The sequence below is a fragment of the Vulpes vulpes genome, chromosome 2, assembly GCF_048418805.1.
Source record: "Vulpes vulpes isolate BD-2025 chromosome 2, VulVul3, whole genome shotgun sequence".
Lineage (NCBI taxonomy): Eukaryota > Metazoa > Chordata > Mammalia > Carnivora > Canidae > Vulpes > Vulpes vulpes.
In genome coordinates, this window is record NC_132781.1 from 49129723 (window position 1) to 49143027 (window position 13305).

A 13305-nucleotide genomic window follows, 5' to 3' on the forward strand; every position below is an offset into this window, starting at 1 on the left:
GATCCTGGGTCTCCAGGATCGCGCCCTGGGCCAAAGGCAGGAGCTAAACCGTTGTGCCACCCAGGGTTCCCAAGAATACAGTTTTAAGCTACTATATGTGTCAGGTACTTTGCTAAGGCAGCGACCCGGGCCCACTGCTTGGTGTCAACATCACCCCACAATGTGGGTCCCTGGGGTCCCTGCGGGGTGAGCGGGAGTCTGTGGGTCCTGAGCGGGGAGCAGGGTATGGGGGGAGGGGCCAGGGTACCTGGAGAGGTCTCAGGCCTGCCCATGGCAGCAGGGCTGTCCATCCCTCCTGGGGCCTGTCCCCACCTCCCAGGCCCTGTCCTTCCCTCCCAGGGCCCATCCTTCCCTTGTGGGGCCCATTCCCCACTCCCAGGACCTATTCCTCCCTCCTGGGCCTGTCCTCCCCATCCCAGGATGGGTCCTTTCCTCCTGAGGTCTGTCCCCCCATCTCAGGGCATGTCCCCCCCTCCTGGGGCCTGTCCCTCATAGCCACACAGCCTGTAGGCATCTGCAGCTTCAACCTGCTGCCCCATGGGACCCCAGAGTCTTCCAGGGCCTCTTTACAGACTGAGGGGGTGGGGAGGGAGCATGTGGGCTGAGCCCCCCTCCCGCCCCCACAAAGGCCCCAGCGACCCTACCTGGCCCTCCCCAGTCCACCAATATTAGAAAGGATTTGTGTCCCCAATAAATAATGCAAAGTTAAATTACATCCGCTCCGGCTTAAATTTTCATATTCCTATTTCTCATCTCCATAAAGAAATTCTGCTTGCGGGCCTCACAGGATGGCCTCTGCCAGCTGCCAGGAAGCTCCTAATGAAATTACTCCTCCGGGTGGCGGGTGGCGGCCGGGCAGGGGGTGGGGGCGGCCCGCCTGCCAGAGGAAAAGGTAAAAGGCCGGAGTTCAAATTATTTATCTCCCTAATAACGCAACCGATCGCAGGCATCGAGCGGCCTCGCGCTGGGGCAGGCGAGTGATGCATGAGGAGGCGGGCTGGGGAGGCGTGGGATCTTCCCTGGAGTGACCCCATTGCAAGGGCACAGGAAGGACAAGCCTTGGAGAGGGCCACAGAGCCAGGGATCCTCCAGTCCAAGGAGAGGGGGGCGGGCAGTGTGACACTCCGGGGCTCAGGGAGTGAGCACGATCCCACGTGCCTTTCAGGGACTGCAGGAGGAGATGCAGGTGCTTCCTTGGGGTTTTTGCCCCTCTGCTGGGGCTGGAGTCAGGGGCTGGCCTTTGCTGACTTTCAGTGGTTGTCCCTGACCTGAGACAAAGCAGGTATTTAGAAGATGTTGGGTGCAGGATGCTGCCCAGCTGAGGGGGCTTCCAGGGCCATGGGCAGGAGGGGAGCCCGGGGGTGCCCAGGGGTGCCAGGGGGAATGACTGGGATCCCAGCCTGGATGGGAGAGGCCTCCACTGGCTGATGTGCCTGAGAGGCCAGGCAGGAGGCTGCAGATGGCCGCGAAGGGCCAGGGGAGAAGGAGGTGACCCCTGCCCCCAGGGGAGCCGCCCTGCGAAGAAGGGTACATGGCCAGAGTTTGGATGCAGAGGTAGCTGGGCCCACCATAGAGTGGACCTGGGAAGCCTCCAAGCCAAGACAATGATCTGCAGCCAGGATTTAAATCCTGGTTCCCATCGTGAGGAAGGGGGCCCCTGCCCCGTGTGCCCTTGTGGACGGCGGGGTCCTCTAGCCCTAGAGCTCATTGGATCCCTCTGCTCTGAGGACTGCAGCCCTGGGCCAGGACCAGGGTCTCCTGCCGGTTCACCCGGGGGCAGGGGGCCCTAGCTCCAGAGAGGCCAAGGTGAGGCAGTCACCTGGCTGAGTGCAGCAGCCTCTCCATCCTGCATCTGGGCCCCGCCCCTCAAGCCCCCTCCTGCCCCAGCCAGCACCCCTGGTTGGAGACCCCCAGACCCAGCTGGACAGGCAGCATGGCCCCAGGTTCCTGCCTCCCTTTCCTCCTGCCTCACCCTCCACCCCCTATTTATGGCCACTTAATCTGTGTGAGCGGCCAGCCCTAATATATCTCCAAGTATTGATCAGCTTTAGGCTGATAGAAGTTCAAGCTCACAGGGCCTCGCTCTTTGACCCCCAAATAGGGTATGAATCTCAATCGAATAGACTGGTATTCACACATGGCTTCTACCCCGGGCTAGAGGCTGCAGGGACAATCAATGGAGAGTACTAATGACTCACGATTTATAGAACACCTGCCATTTTAATATTAGAATAAATGTTATATTGCAGAGGGAGGGGACACAGGGGGTCTCAGGGAAAATATTTCTTAGAGAGCCTTTTCTGCTGGAAAATGATGTGCGTGGAATTTTATGAAGTCAAATTTATAGACCTCATTTAGGCTTATAATTTAAAACTGCTTATGAGAAAGACATTAAGTAGAGTGCTGGGGGGGGGGGCAGGGGTTGGATGAGCGGGTGGTCCCAGAGCCAGAGAGGGTGGGATGCCACAGGGAGGGGGGCTCTGGGTCCAGGGTGCCAGGGTGCTCCACCAGGCCCCGAGCAGCTGGGCATCCTAGGGAAGCAGCAGGCAGGGCAGGGTTCGGCCAGGGTGGGAGCCAGCTGGCCAGCAGGGGTGGGAGGACAGGGGGCCAGGGGGGCGCTGGGGAGGCTTCTAAGCAGGGCTATAGCCTGACTGAAGAAGGACCATCCCAAGACAGTGAGTGTCCCTGCAGGTAGCCACGTACACCCCAGGTGAAGCCGGGCGGTGTGTGCATGTGTGGGCATGTCCCACAGTCACACGACACTGTCAGCCCCCACGCAGGCACACCTGCACATGCCACATGGTGCCCGCTCACGCACACGCCGTGCACAAGTGCACAAACACACCCGTGTCCACTCGCGCAGGCATGTATGCACACACGCCCGTGTCCACCTGCACAGGCACACATACCTGCTCCTCAACAGCCTTTCCTTCACCTCCTACTTTAAAACCACCTCTGATTTCCCTGATGAAGCAAATCCTTGGTCTCTGCTTCCCACCCCCACGGGGGCTCCAGGTCCCCTGCTGGGTGGCAGTTGAGGGGGTACCCTGCACTTTTTCTCTCAGGTAAACCACTGGGTGGCTGGGGGTGGGGCGGGCCCCCCGCATCTGGTGGAGCAGGCCTGGGCCGCGGCAGCCTCACCACAGGTCTGGGACCATGGCAAGAGCAGCTGACCCTCCTGTGGCAGCCTGACCCCCAGGCCGAGGCCGGCCCTGTGCATGGAGGAGGGGACCAGGATGTCCCGCACGGTCCCTCTGAGGGTGTGTGCAGCTGATGGAGACCGCAGGGATCCCCTGGGCCTCAGTTTCCCTGGCTGAGTCTGGAGACTTTCCTCAGCCTTCTAGCCTAGGCTCCAGGCTCTGATTCCAGAGCCCCCCTGAGGGTCAGGTTCTCTACCAGCCTGACCCTGCCCTGACCCCGCACTGTCCCTACCAGGAAAGGCGCCCGAGAGGCCGTGACCTGAGGAAGCACCGTGCAGGCCTCCCTTGAGGCCTGGACTCGGGATGCGGCATTGGGGCGGGCGGACTTCCCCAGGACACCCCTGGGGGGCGCGGCTCCACACTGAGAGCTGGGAGATGGCTTTCAGGGACTCAAACCTCCGCCAACTCGCACCCAGAACGCTGCCTCCCCTGCCGGGCTCACGGCCTATCACCTAAGTCACACAGCCTGCGGCCACCTGCCACAGGTCCCCCGCGGCTTTCCCCAGGACCAGGGGATGGCTCCGTCTCCGCGGAGCCTTGCGCCCTGCACAGGGAGCCCGGCGTGGGGTGGGCATATTTTACATTTCCGACTTTATTAAAGGAGCGTGTGGAGCTTGGGAATGCTGCCTTCTCTCTGTGGTCAATTCCGCTCCTGGAGGCCATAAATCTCCAGGCCTATGATTTGTGACTCCGCACTCCCAATAAATTAAATCTTTCTTGATGAAAAGGTTGGAGCTCCCAGCTCTGCTTCAGGTCACTGTGCTTGTCCAGAGTGAGTGGTGAGGGGCCCGGGCGGGGCTCCCCGCTGCCCCCCACTGCCTGCCTGCCCGCAGTGGGGAGCAGCGGGGAGCAATGGGGAGCAGGGGCAGAGGAGACGCGTGCCTGGCGGAGCCTCCAGATCCGCAGGGGCCAGGGCACAGTCTGGCTCTCCGTCTAACCTGTCTGCACCTCTCCAAAGTAAGAGGAACACAGCCGTTCTTGCCTTTCTTGGATGGCAGTGTCCAGAGGACCAGAGGACCCCCTGGTCAGGGATCCCTGGGGGCACCGTGGGCTAGCCTGGGCCTTTCCAGAATTGATTTTTGGGGACCTTCTCTGCTGGGGTGTGGGGGGCAGAGGCAGGGATGAGATCACTGGGCTCCTGGGGCAGCTTCTCCAGCCACACCTCCCACCTGTCTCTGAGCCCAGGTTCCTAACCCGGGGCACTAAGACAGAGCCATACAGCTGGTGTGGTGCTGAGCTCTGGGCCATGCTTAACCCGCTGTCAGGTCCTAACTTCCTAACTTCCACAGAGGGCTGGACCCGAATGCCAAACTCCTGCACGGGCCCTCGAGAACCACTGGGGAAAGTCTTATCCCTGCCAGTCCAGTCTGGGTTGACATCAGGGACGACCTGACCCTGGCTGGAAGGTGGCCCGTGTCCCCCCGGAACAAGAGGCTGGAGACAAGCTTCTGACCCCATGAGGGTCCGAAAGCCGTTCACAAAATCATCCAGGGCTTTAGATCGCTCTTGGAAAACCGTGCAGATCTACCTCAGAAACCGCAAGGAATAAGGTCTACATTTTGGAACAAAAAGATTTACCGCCTGGGTTAAGAGTTGATCCCAGAGTAAGTGCTGGAGAAATCTCACAGAGCCCAGCAAACTGAGCCAAAGTCCACACAACGGCCCAGAGCTCCGGTTTCAGGGTGGTGTCCTGGGCGCCCACATTCCTGCCCGGTAGGGGCTTAGGCTCTGGCACCCGAGACAAAAGCCCTAACCCCAGTCTTCCTGGGTCTCCATTATGCTGATGAAGCAAATTGTTTCTGAAGCACTCAGGCCTTTTTGGCTGATTGCTTTCGGGAGAGCCGCCCCTCCAGGGCCGTATCTGGGAGGGGTGGGGAGCCATCCTGTCAGCTGAGGCTGGTGCTGGGAGTACACCAGTAACTCTCCCGACTAAGCACAGGTGTGCCTTTGCCCCCCTGACCCCCGCCCCCAGCAGCGCTGGCTGAGTTCAGGAAAGGGAGGCAGAAAGTGGACAGAGTCCCCGGGGCTCAGGGGTCCTGCCCAGCCAGGAGGGTCTATCACTGGGCGCCTGGGCTCCAGGCCCCGGGCGTGGCCACCTCACTGTCCAGACTGTGGGTGAGGCTGACAGGCTGCAAGGACCACAGCTGCCCAGGCGAGCCCACGAGGCTTTGGGACCTGCCAGCCCCGGCTGTCCAGGAGCATGTTCAGTTAGGTGACCCTGAGAAGACCCATCCCCTGCTTCCCCAGGCATGTGTTCACACCTGCTACCCACTGCTCCAGACCCTTAGGGCTGCCCTCCCTCAGAGAGCTTGCAGTCAGGGCTCGTACCAGCCAGCGGGCAGCGCAATGCCCCTGTGGCCACTAGGTGGGAAAGGGCGTGGGGTCTTCATGGCAGGCCAGACCATTTCCTGTTCTCCCCCCAGAGCTGGTGATGCTGGCCGTGCCCACCGCCCAGTCCCACACAGCCTGGTTTCCCCATCCCCACCCCATCCCCCAGTGCCTAGGTTCCTTACTGACTCCCTGACCTCAAGGCCTTTGTACCTCCTGGGTCCTCTCCCTGTACACTCTTCCACATTGGCTCCCTGGACACCTTGCCTGTGACTTGGAGTTGCTGGGTCAGGCCAGAGCAGGAGAGCCTGGGACCAATGGAGGGGATGAGAGGTGGAGGGATGGTGGTGGCAGGGTTTGGGGAACCTGCTCCAAAATATCGTTCCTGGGCATATCTGAGACGGTAAACTGATAGAGGCTCTCCCTGAAAGGGTCCTGAAACCCTCATGCAAGAGGCACTCTCCCCACACCCCTTGTCTCCAAAGCAAGGGGACCCCCCAGGAAGAGCCCAAACAAGCAGGCCTTGCTTAGAGGTCCCCATCCACAGCCTCCCTTGCTGCTTGACCTGCCGGGCTCCTCGGGCCTGCCCATTCTCTGCTGAACATACAAGTCAACTGTTTCTTTTCTTTTCTTTTTTTTTTTTTTTTAAGATTTTATTTATTTATTTATTTGACAAAAGGGGTAAGTGAGAGCGAGAGTGAGAGAGAGAGCGAGAGAGAATGAGCGGGAAGAGGTGCAGAGGGAAAAGCAGACTCCCCCCTGAACAGGGGGCCCCATGTGGGGCTCAAACCCAGGACTCCGGGATCATGCCCAGAGCCGAAGGCAGACGCTTCACCACCTGAGCCCTCTGGGCGCCCCAAGTCAGCTGGTTCTCTGGGCCCTCATTTCCTCATGAAGGCTCTCTTGTCACCTAAAGCTGACACTGAACTAACCAAAACGCACATGTGTGCTTCTCTTCTGTTCATCTGTCTTCCTCCGTTTACCAATCAGACTCTCTGGGGATGCTAAGAGAGTCAAGGAAACTTCTCACTCGCAGGCACTGGTGTGGGGCCAGGCGCAGAACCGGATTCCAGGGGCAACGAGGGGCGCAGATGCCCAGCGTTGGGGCCATGTGCCCCTGGGGCTGTGTGTCAGTGTCTTGGGATCTCGAGCAATGACCACAGTCCAGGGAGCTTCCCCAGCAGGAACTGGCTCTGTCTGGCTCTGGAACCAGTCCCAAATCCGGATTCCACGGGACTGCGCTCCCTCCAGCGGCCATGGAAGAGTCCTTCTGGCCTCTCCCGGTGGCCCAGGTGTCCCTTGGCTCATGGCCACATCACCCTAGTCTCCACGTCCTTCACGTGGCTTCTCCTCTGTCCCTGCCCCTCCCCTCCTTATTAGGACATGGGGTCTTTGGATGCAGGGCCGCCCCCATCCAGGAGGATCCCATCTCTGAGACCTGGAAATGATTACGTCTGCAGAGACACTGGGTCTGCCCCTCAGGCTGACTGTGAGCCCTGGCCGACCTCTAGGCCTCCACATGCCCCTCTGGAGAGTGGGTGTGATCATCCTCGAGGAGGCTCCCTGACCACCTGTCTGACCTGCAGTGACCGCCAGATGGGCCCAAGCTGACAGTTGTCCTGCTCCCCCAGGTGAAGCATTTGGGTCTCAAGGACACGTCTCTGAATGCCTTCAGGATGCCCCGCGCCTAGCTGGAAGGGAGTCTTCGATTCAGATGGGTTTCTAGCAGTTTCTGCACTATTGAGGCACTGGTCAGTGGGGAATGGATGGTTTGGGGTCAGTGATGATGAGCCCAGAGGGGTTTGCCGGCCACTTGTCCAGGTCATGGCAGGGGTCCCAGGCAGCCTCTGTCCACTGAGCCCACAGGCCTGATCCAGGGGCCCCTCCTCGGGCCGCCCAACCCACTCACCCCATGCTGGGTTTGGACAGAGGACTGAAGGCGTGCAGGGCCCCTGCTGCTCAAAACCACCTCTTCCCACAGCCCCGGGGGTCCCATCCTGCACATGCTCATGCCTTCTATGGGGGCTTCCCAACCTGGACACTGTTATCACCAGCCATGGCCATAGCCGGTCACAGCTACAAGCCGCAGAGTAGGACTCCGCCCGGCACCAAGGGAAGCCTGAGACCCTGGACATCTCAGTGGGTCCTTGTAGCAATTTAGGCAATGAGGACTGTCACCCTCACTTCCAGATGTGGACACTGAGCCTCCCAGAACTGACTGGCTCACTCAAACTCACAGCCTCTCCATCCAGGTGCTGGGAGGGAGAAGTCAGGTCCAAGGCCACTTCCAGCTGAGGTTAAGGGTCTGCTGCCCCCGCCTCCCATCTCCACTCCCCAAGCTGGAGTTTTACAGCAGAACCGGAGCCCCCAGAGTGGCCAGGACCTCCCCAGAGGCCCCCAGCAGCCTCTCCAGAACAGCCCCCAAGGCTGGGGGTGGAGGGAGACGGGCTCCCAGGCCCCATGAATGCTCTGTGGGATGCTGGGGACCCTCCACAGCCCAGAGCTTGCCCTTCATGCCCCGGTTCCCCCCAGGCACCTTGCCTCACTCCTGTCCACCCAGCACCTGGGGAGGAGTTGTGGGCGCCAGGTGAGGGGCAAGGGTGGGTGTGGGGGCTGGGTGTATGTGAAGCAGGTGTGGGGTGCCAGGGCAGGTAGGGGGCTGTGCTGCGAGGACCTTGGGTGCCAGTCTGGAGCCCAGGGCGCTCTGGTTGGTGGGGGAGGGGGGCCGTCCTCAGGCTCCTGGGGCGGCATCAAATTGCTCAGGACGGAAATCAGACCCGGTGCAGCCTACATCTGAGAAGGGGACAGTCTTTGTTTGTTCCCGGGGGTAAATTCCAGTCTCCTGGTCTCCCCTCTGCAATTCTGTTGACTTAATTTGGCTTTTGTCTGGGTGGCCCCTGGGAGGGATTACCCTGGGTCCTGTTACTATGAGTTCAGGGGCTGGTGGCAGAGGTGAGCTTGAGGCCTGTTTTCCTGTTGTCCTAGTAACAACCTGGCTGCTCTGAGTTCTGGGGTGAGGGGCGGGGGGGGGGGGGCTGCTCTGAGTTCGGCGGTGGGGCTTCGTGGCCTGCCCTGGGGATCAGGGGGGTGGATGGGCCCACCCCTTGTGATGTGCAGGCCAGGGGCTGGGGGGCATTCCAGCTGGAGAACATCATTCGCAAAAGTCCTGAGGTGGGAAGAGCTCAGCATGTCCCAGGACCTGGAAGGAAGTTGAGGCAAGGAGACAGAGGGTGTCCGACAGCTGGAGGGGCAGGGGGGCAGGGCTGTGGGCAGACATTGTGGTGATAAAGTGGGCACTGCCGAGGGGCTGGGCAGGCCTGAGTGGGCTTCACTCTGCAGAAGAGAACCTGAGGGTCAGAGTGGCCCAGAGGCAGCACCCGGGTGATGCAGCCTATGGCTGAGCTGGGATCAAATTCCCACCCTTCGCCATCACTGTGCCTGTGATGGCTGCACCCACTCTTCTGGGGTCCCCAACCACAGGAAAACCCATTCCAACTGGGCAAGTGGCCTCATACACCCTCTCGAGTGATGAGACCCTCAGTGGGTGTGAGGTTGTAAGGCTGAGCCCTGATGTAGCTGCACCACACCCCCTGCACCCCGGCCCCCAACGGCTTGGCTGGCCTCTGCTGCCCCCTGGCGGCCACCCCAGCCCAGGGAAGCATCACCCCGCCGTCTATTACCTTGAGGCTCCCTCCCCGGGCCCAACCTGGGATTCTGCAAACAGGTTCACCAAATTGTCAATTAAGTGAAAATCAATCCTGAGTCATTCATCACGGGCCGCCATCGATCGGGGTCCCTGGGGAGCGATTGAGGCCAAGTGCAGCCCCGCATCTGCTGCATCAGGGCAGCCTCCGTGATCCATCATCTGGAATGGCCACTGCGCCCATGGGGGCTTGGAGCCGGCTTGGGCAGGGGGTGGACATGGGCACAGGGCCCCCTGTCTATGGAGGCTCCTCCTCCCCAGCCACACACACTGGCCCCTTCCCTGCCCCAGCCCCCCTCTGTCCCTCTCCTTGCTGGCTCCCATGGCCCCCTTGGCTCTCTCATGGTGCCTGTGAGGACTCTGGGGTCTCTCAGGAGGTGCCATAACCCTGAGGTCAGGGCAGTGGCCTTAGGAATTATGTGGGAGGAGATGGACCCTCCTCCCGTCCTTGGCCTCCCCACAGTGGGCACCTTGATCTCTGCTCCCCCACCGTCCCCGACCCCAGCTTGGGGCTCCTTAATGCACCAAGCTGGGCCCCAGCTGCCCCTCCAGTGAGACCCCATCTAGGGTCAGTGTTGGGAACACAGGCCAAGGGTGCTTCCCCAGGAGACCAGAACCCCCAGGACTCTCCCATGATCCCCATACACATCTGGGCAGTCTGCAACCCACTTTCCCTTTAGGATTCCTTAACAATACAGCAGAGGTCATTATTTTTAAAGATTTCATTTATTTATTCATGAGAGACACAGAGAGAGGCAGAGACACAGTCAGAGGGAGAAGCAGGCTCCTCACAGGAAGCCTGATGTGGGACTTGATCCCAGGACCCCGGGATCACACCCTGAGCCAAAGGAAGATGATCAACCACTGAGCCCCCTCAGGTGTCCCTCAAGTCATTATTTCTATGTCAGGAGGAAACCAACCATCTCCACCCTGTCCGTGCTCAGGTTCCTCAAAGGAGCTGCTCCCACCAGACCTCAGCTGGGACCGTGGACATGGGGTCAGTGCTCGGGGGCCATACACCCTCCCCTCCAGTGGTGCCTTTGGTGTCCCATTGTCTCCACAGGACAAATGAGGGCACGACAGGGATCCCCCCAGCCCTTCTTCCTGGGCTTCTAGGTGGAAACCAGTGAGGGTGGAAACCACTACCCTGGGCAACCTGGGTGGCTCAGCGGTTTAGCACCGCCTTCAGTCCAGGGCCTGGTTCTGGAGACCCGGGATCGAGTCCTGCATCAGGCTCCCTACATGGAGCCTGTTTCTCCCTCTGCCTGCGTCTCTGCCTCTCTCTCTATCTCTCTGTGTCTCTCATGAATAAATAAATAAAATGTTAAAAAAAAGAAAGAAAGAAAGAAAGAAAGAAAGAAAGAAAGAAAGAAAGAAAGAAACCACTACCCTGCCCTCACTTGAGCTCAGGATTTGGGCTGAAGACGGGGATTTTTCCTTGGGGGCTGGAAGCAACCAGACCTCATGGCTCAGCTCAAGGGCCTCATAAGTGTTGATACTTGTGGGTCTCCTGCTTACACTTCCAGGGTCAGTTCGCAGCTGGCCATCCCTGCCCACCTTCTGTGGAGGAGGGCGGGCTACACCACTCGCCCTCATGGAGCCCAGGCAGTGAGCAGCCTGACTCGGAGAAAAACTCTTTGTTCCAAAGGACACTTGGAGCATCACTCGGTCACTGGTTGCTTTATTCACCTGGAAAATATTCACTGAATCATCAGACAACGTTAGCCTCTACCCATGACAGAGTCACAGGAACTGAATTTGCCCTCAAGCTAAAGAAGAAACAACAGCAAAATATATAAAATATGTATGTGAAACAATGGTTGACATCAGAAGATGGCAGCTCAGGACAGCGATCCAGGAAGAGGGGAGCAAACAAAGAGCATGCCCGGTTGCCTCAGCTTGCCGCCAGGTCTAGTGTGGGGAGAGGAATGCTAGAGAGCCAGCATTCTTCTGAGAATGCCGCGTGGACAGAGGGGGCTGCTGAGAGCCCCAGAGCACCCCCCACCCCGGGTCTCCAGCTGCCAGTCCAGCCTGTGCATGTGTGTAAAGTGCCCAGGGCTGGCAAAGAACCATGGAAGAGGAAGAGGAATCCTGGGAAACCCCAGCAGGGCTGGGAGGAGTTTGGAGGTGTCCACTGGCCAGAGTGAAAGGCCCCGCAATGCTTGGGACATCAGATGGAGCACTCAGAAGGGCCTCACCTCAGCCTTGGGGCAAAATTAGCCCTGAACTAACGGCGCTCTAACAGACCAGGAGGGCTGGATAGCCAGCGTCCAAAGGAGCAAACTGTTCCCAGTAGTTTAGCTACATCCCAGAATGAAGCTCATGAGGATCTACAGGGACACAAAGTGTCCTTCACACAATAAGACGAAATCTACAATGTCTAGCACCCACATAACAATTACCAGAGAGGCAAAGAAGCAGGATAATATGAGTAGAAAATCAATGAAATGAATCAGAAATGTCGGGGGTGAGAGGACAAGCTGAGAAGGCTGTCAGAACAGGTGCTGGAGCCATGCTCCCAATGCTCCAGGAGGAGGGAAGGCTGAGCATGTAAAGAATGCCATGGAAGACACAAACACTGGAATTCCATCTCTGGAGAGATCAATAGACCCTAGAGAGAGAATGATGGTACGTGAACTCAGAGACATGGCAACAGAAACACCGAAAAGGCCATAAATGGTGGCTTAGTGTCCCTGTCCCTGGAGGCCTGGAAAGGGAAAGAGAAAGGGAAGTACACAAAGAATTAATGGCCAAAATCTTCCCCAAATTGATGGAGTCTATAAACCCACAGGTCCAAGAAACCCTACAAACCCCAAATACAAGAAACATGAAGAAAACTGACACTGAAGCTCATGACATTTCTTAAAACCAGAGATAAAGAGCACACCATGAAAGCAGCCATGGGGAAGGGCACATATGTGCAGAGGAAGGGACAGCCAACTCCTCTGCAGAAGCAGTGCGGGCATCCCAAAGGCTCCAAGAGAGAATCTTCACCACGGCTGAATTCTACAAGTGGGGAAATCTCCCTGAAATGGGAAGTGAAGGAAGGGCTTTTCTGGCCTAAGAAAGCTGAATGAATTCTTCACCAGCAAACCCACAGTATGAGAAATGTTAAAGGAAATCCTTCGGACAAAAAGAATTATTCCCAATGGAAAGATCAATCTCCACAAAGAAATGAAGGACTCAGGGAATGGAAGCTGCATGGGTAATAGTTAATACTTTCCTTCTCATGAAAAAAGTGTTAAATAATTGACTGTTTTAGGGATGCCTGGGCAGCTCAGCAGTTGAGCATCTGCCTTCGGCTCAGGGCATGATTCCCGGGTTTCGGGATCTAGTCCCACACCGGGCTTCCTGTGAGGAGCTTGCTTCTCCCTCTGTCTATGTCTCTGCTTCTCTCTGTGTTTCTCATGAATAAATAAATAAAATCTTAAAAATATATAATTGACAGTTTTAGGCAAGAGTTGTAATAATGTGTTACGAGATGTACAACATATGTAGAAGCGTGAACCATAGCACCCAGGCCAGGGGTGAGCCGGAGGTCCACATATCTGTGTGTGTGTGCACTTGCACACATGTCTCTGATTGCATGTGTCCATGTGCAGATGTGTGTCTGTGCACTCACATACCTGTGTCTGTGAATGGGAGTGAATGGGATGAGGCACTTAGGTGGACGGAAACCGTAGATGATCACCTGGAGGAAGACCGTGGCAAGTTAAGGACATATAATCCCTAAAACAACCACTAAGGGCAGCCCCAGTGGCGCAGTGGTTTAGCGCTGCCTGCATCCCAGGGAGTTGATCCTGGAGACCTGGGATCAAGTCCCACATCAGGCTCCCTGCATGGAGCCTGCTTCTCCCTCTGCCTGTGTCTCTGCCCCTCTCTCTCTCTCTAGCTGTGTCTCTATGAATAAATAAATAAATAAATCTTTAAAAAAAACAACCACTAAATACACAAAATAAAGTGTTGTCACTAATGAGCTGGAGGAGGAGACGCAGTGAAATAGTAAAAGCACCTGGTTAAGTGAAGGAGGGCAGAAAACGTGGGGAAAGGGAACAAGGCAGATGGAGGGAAGAG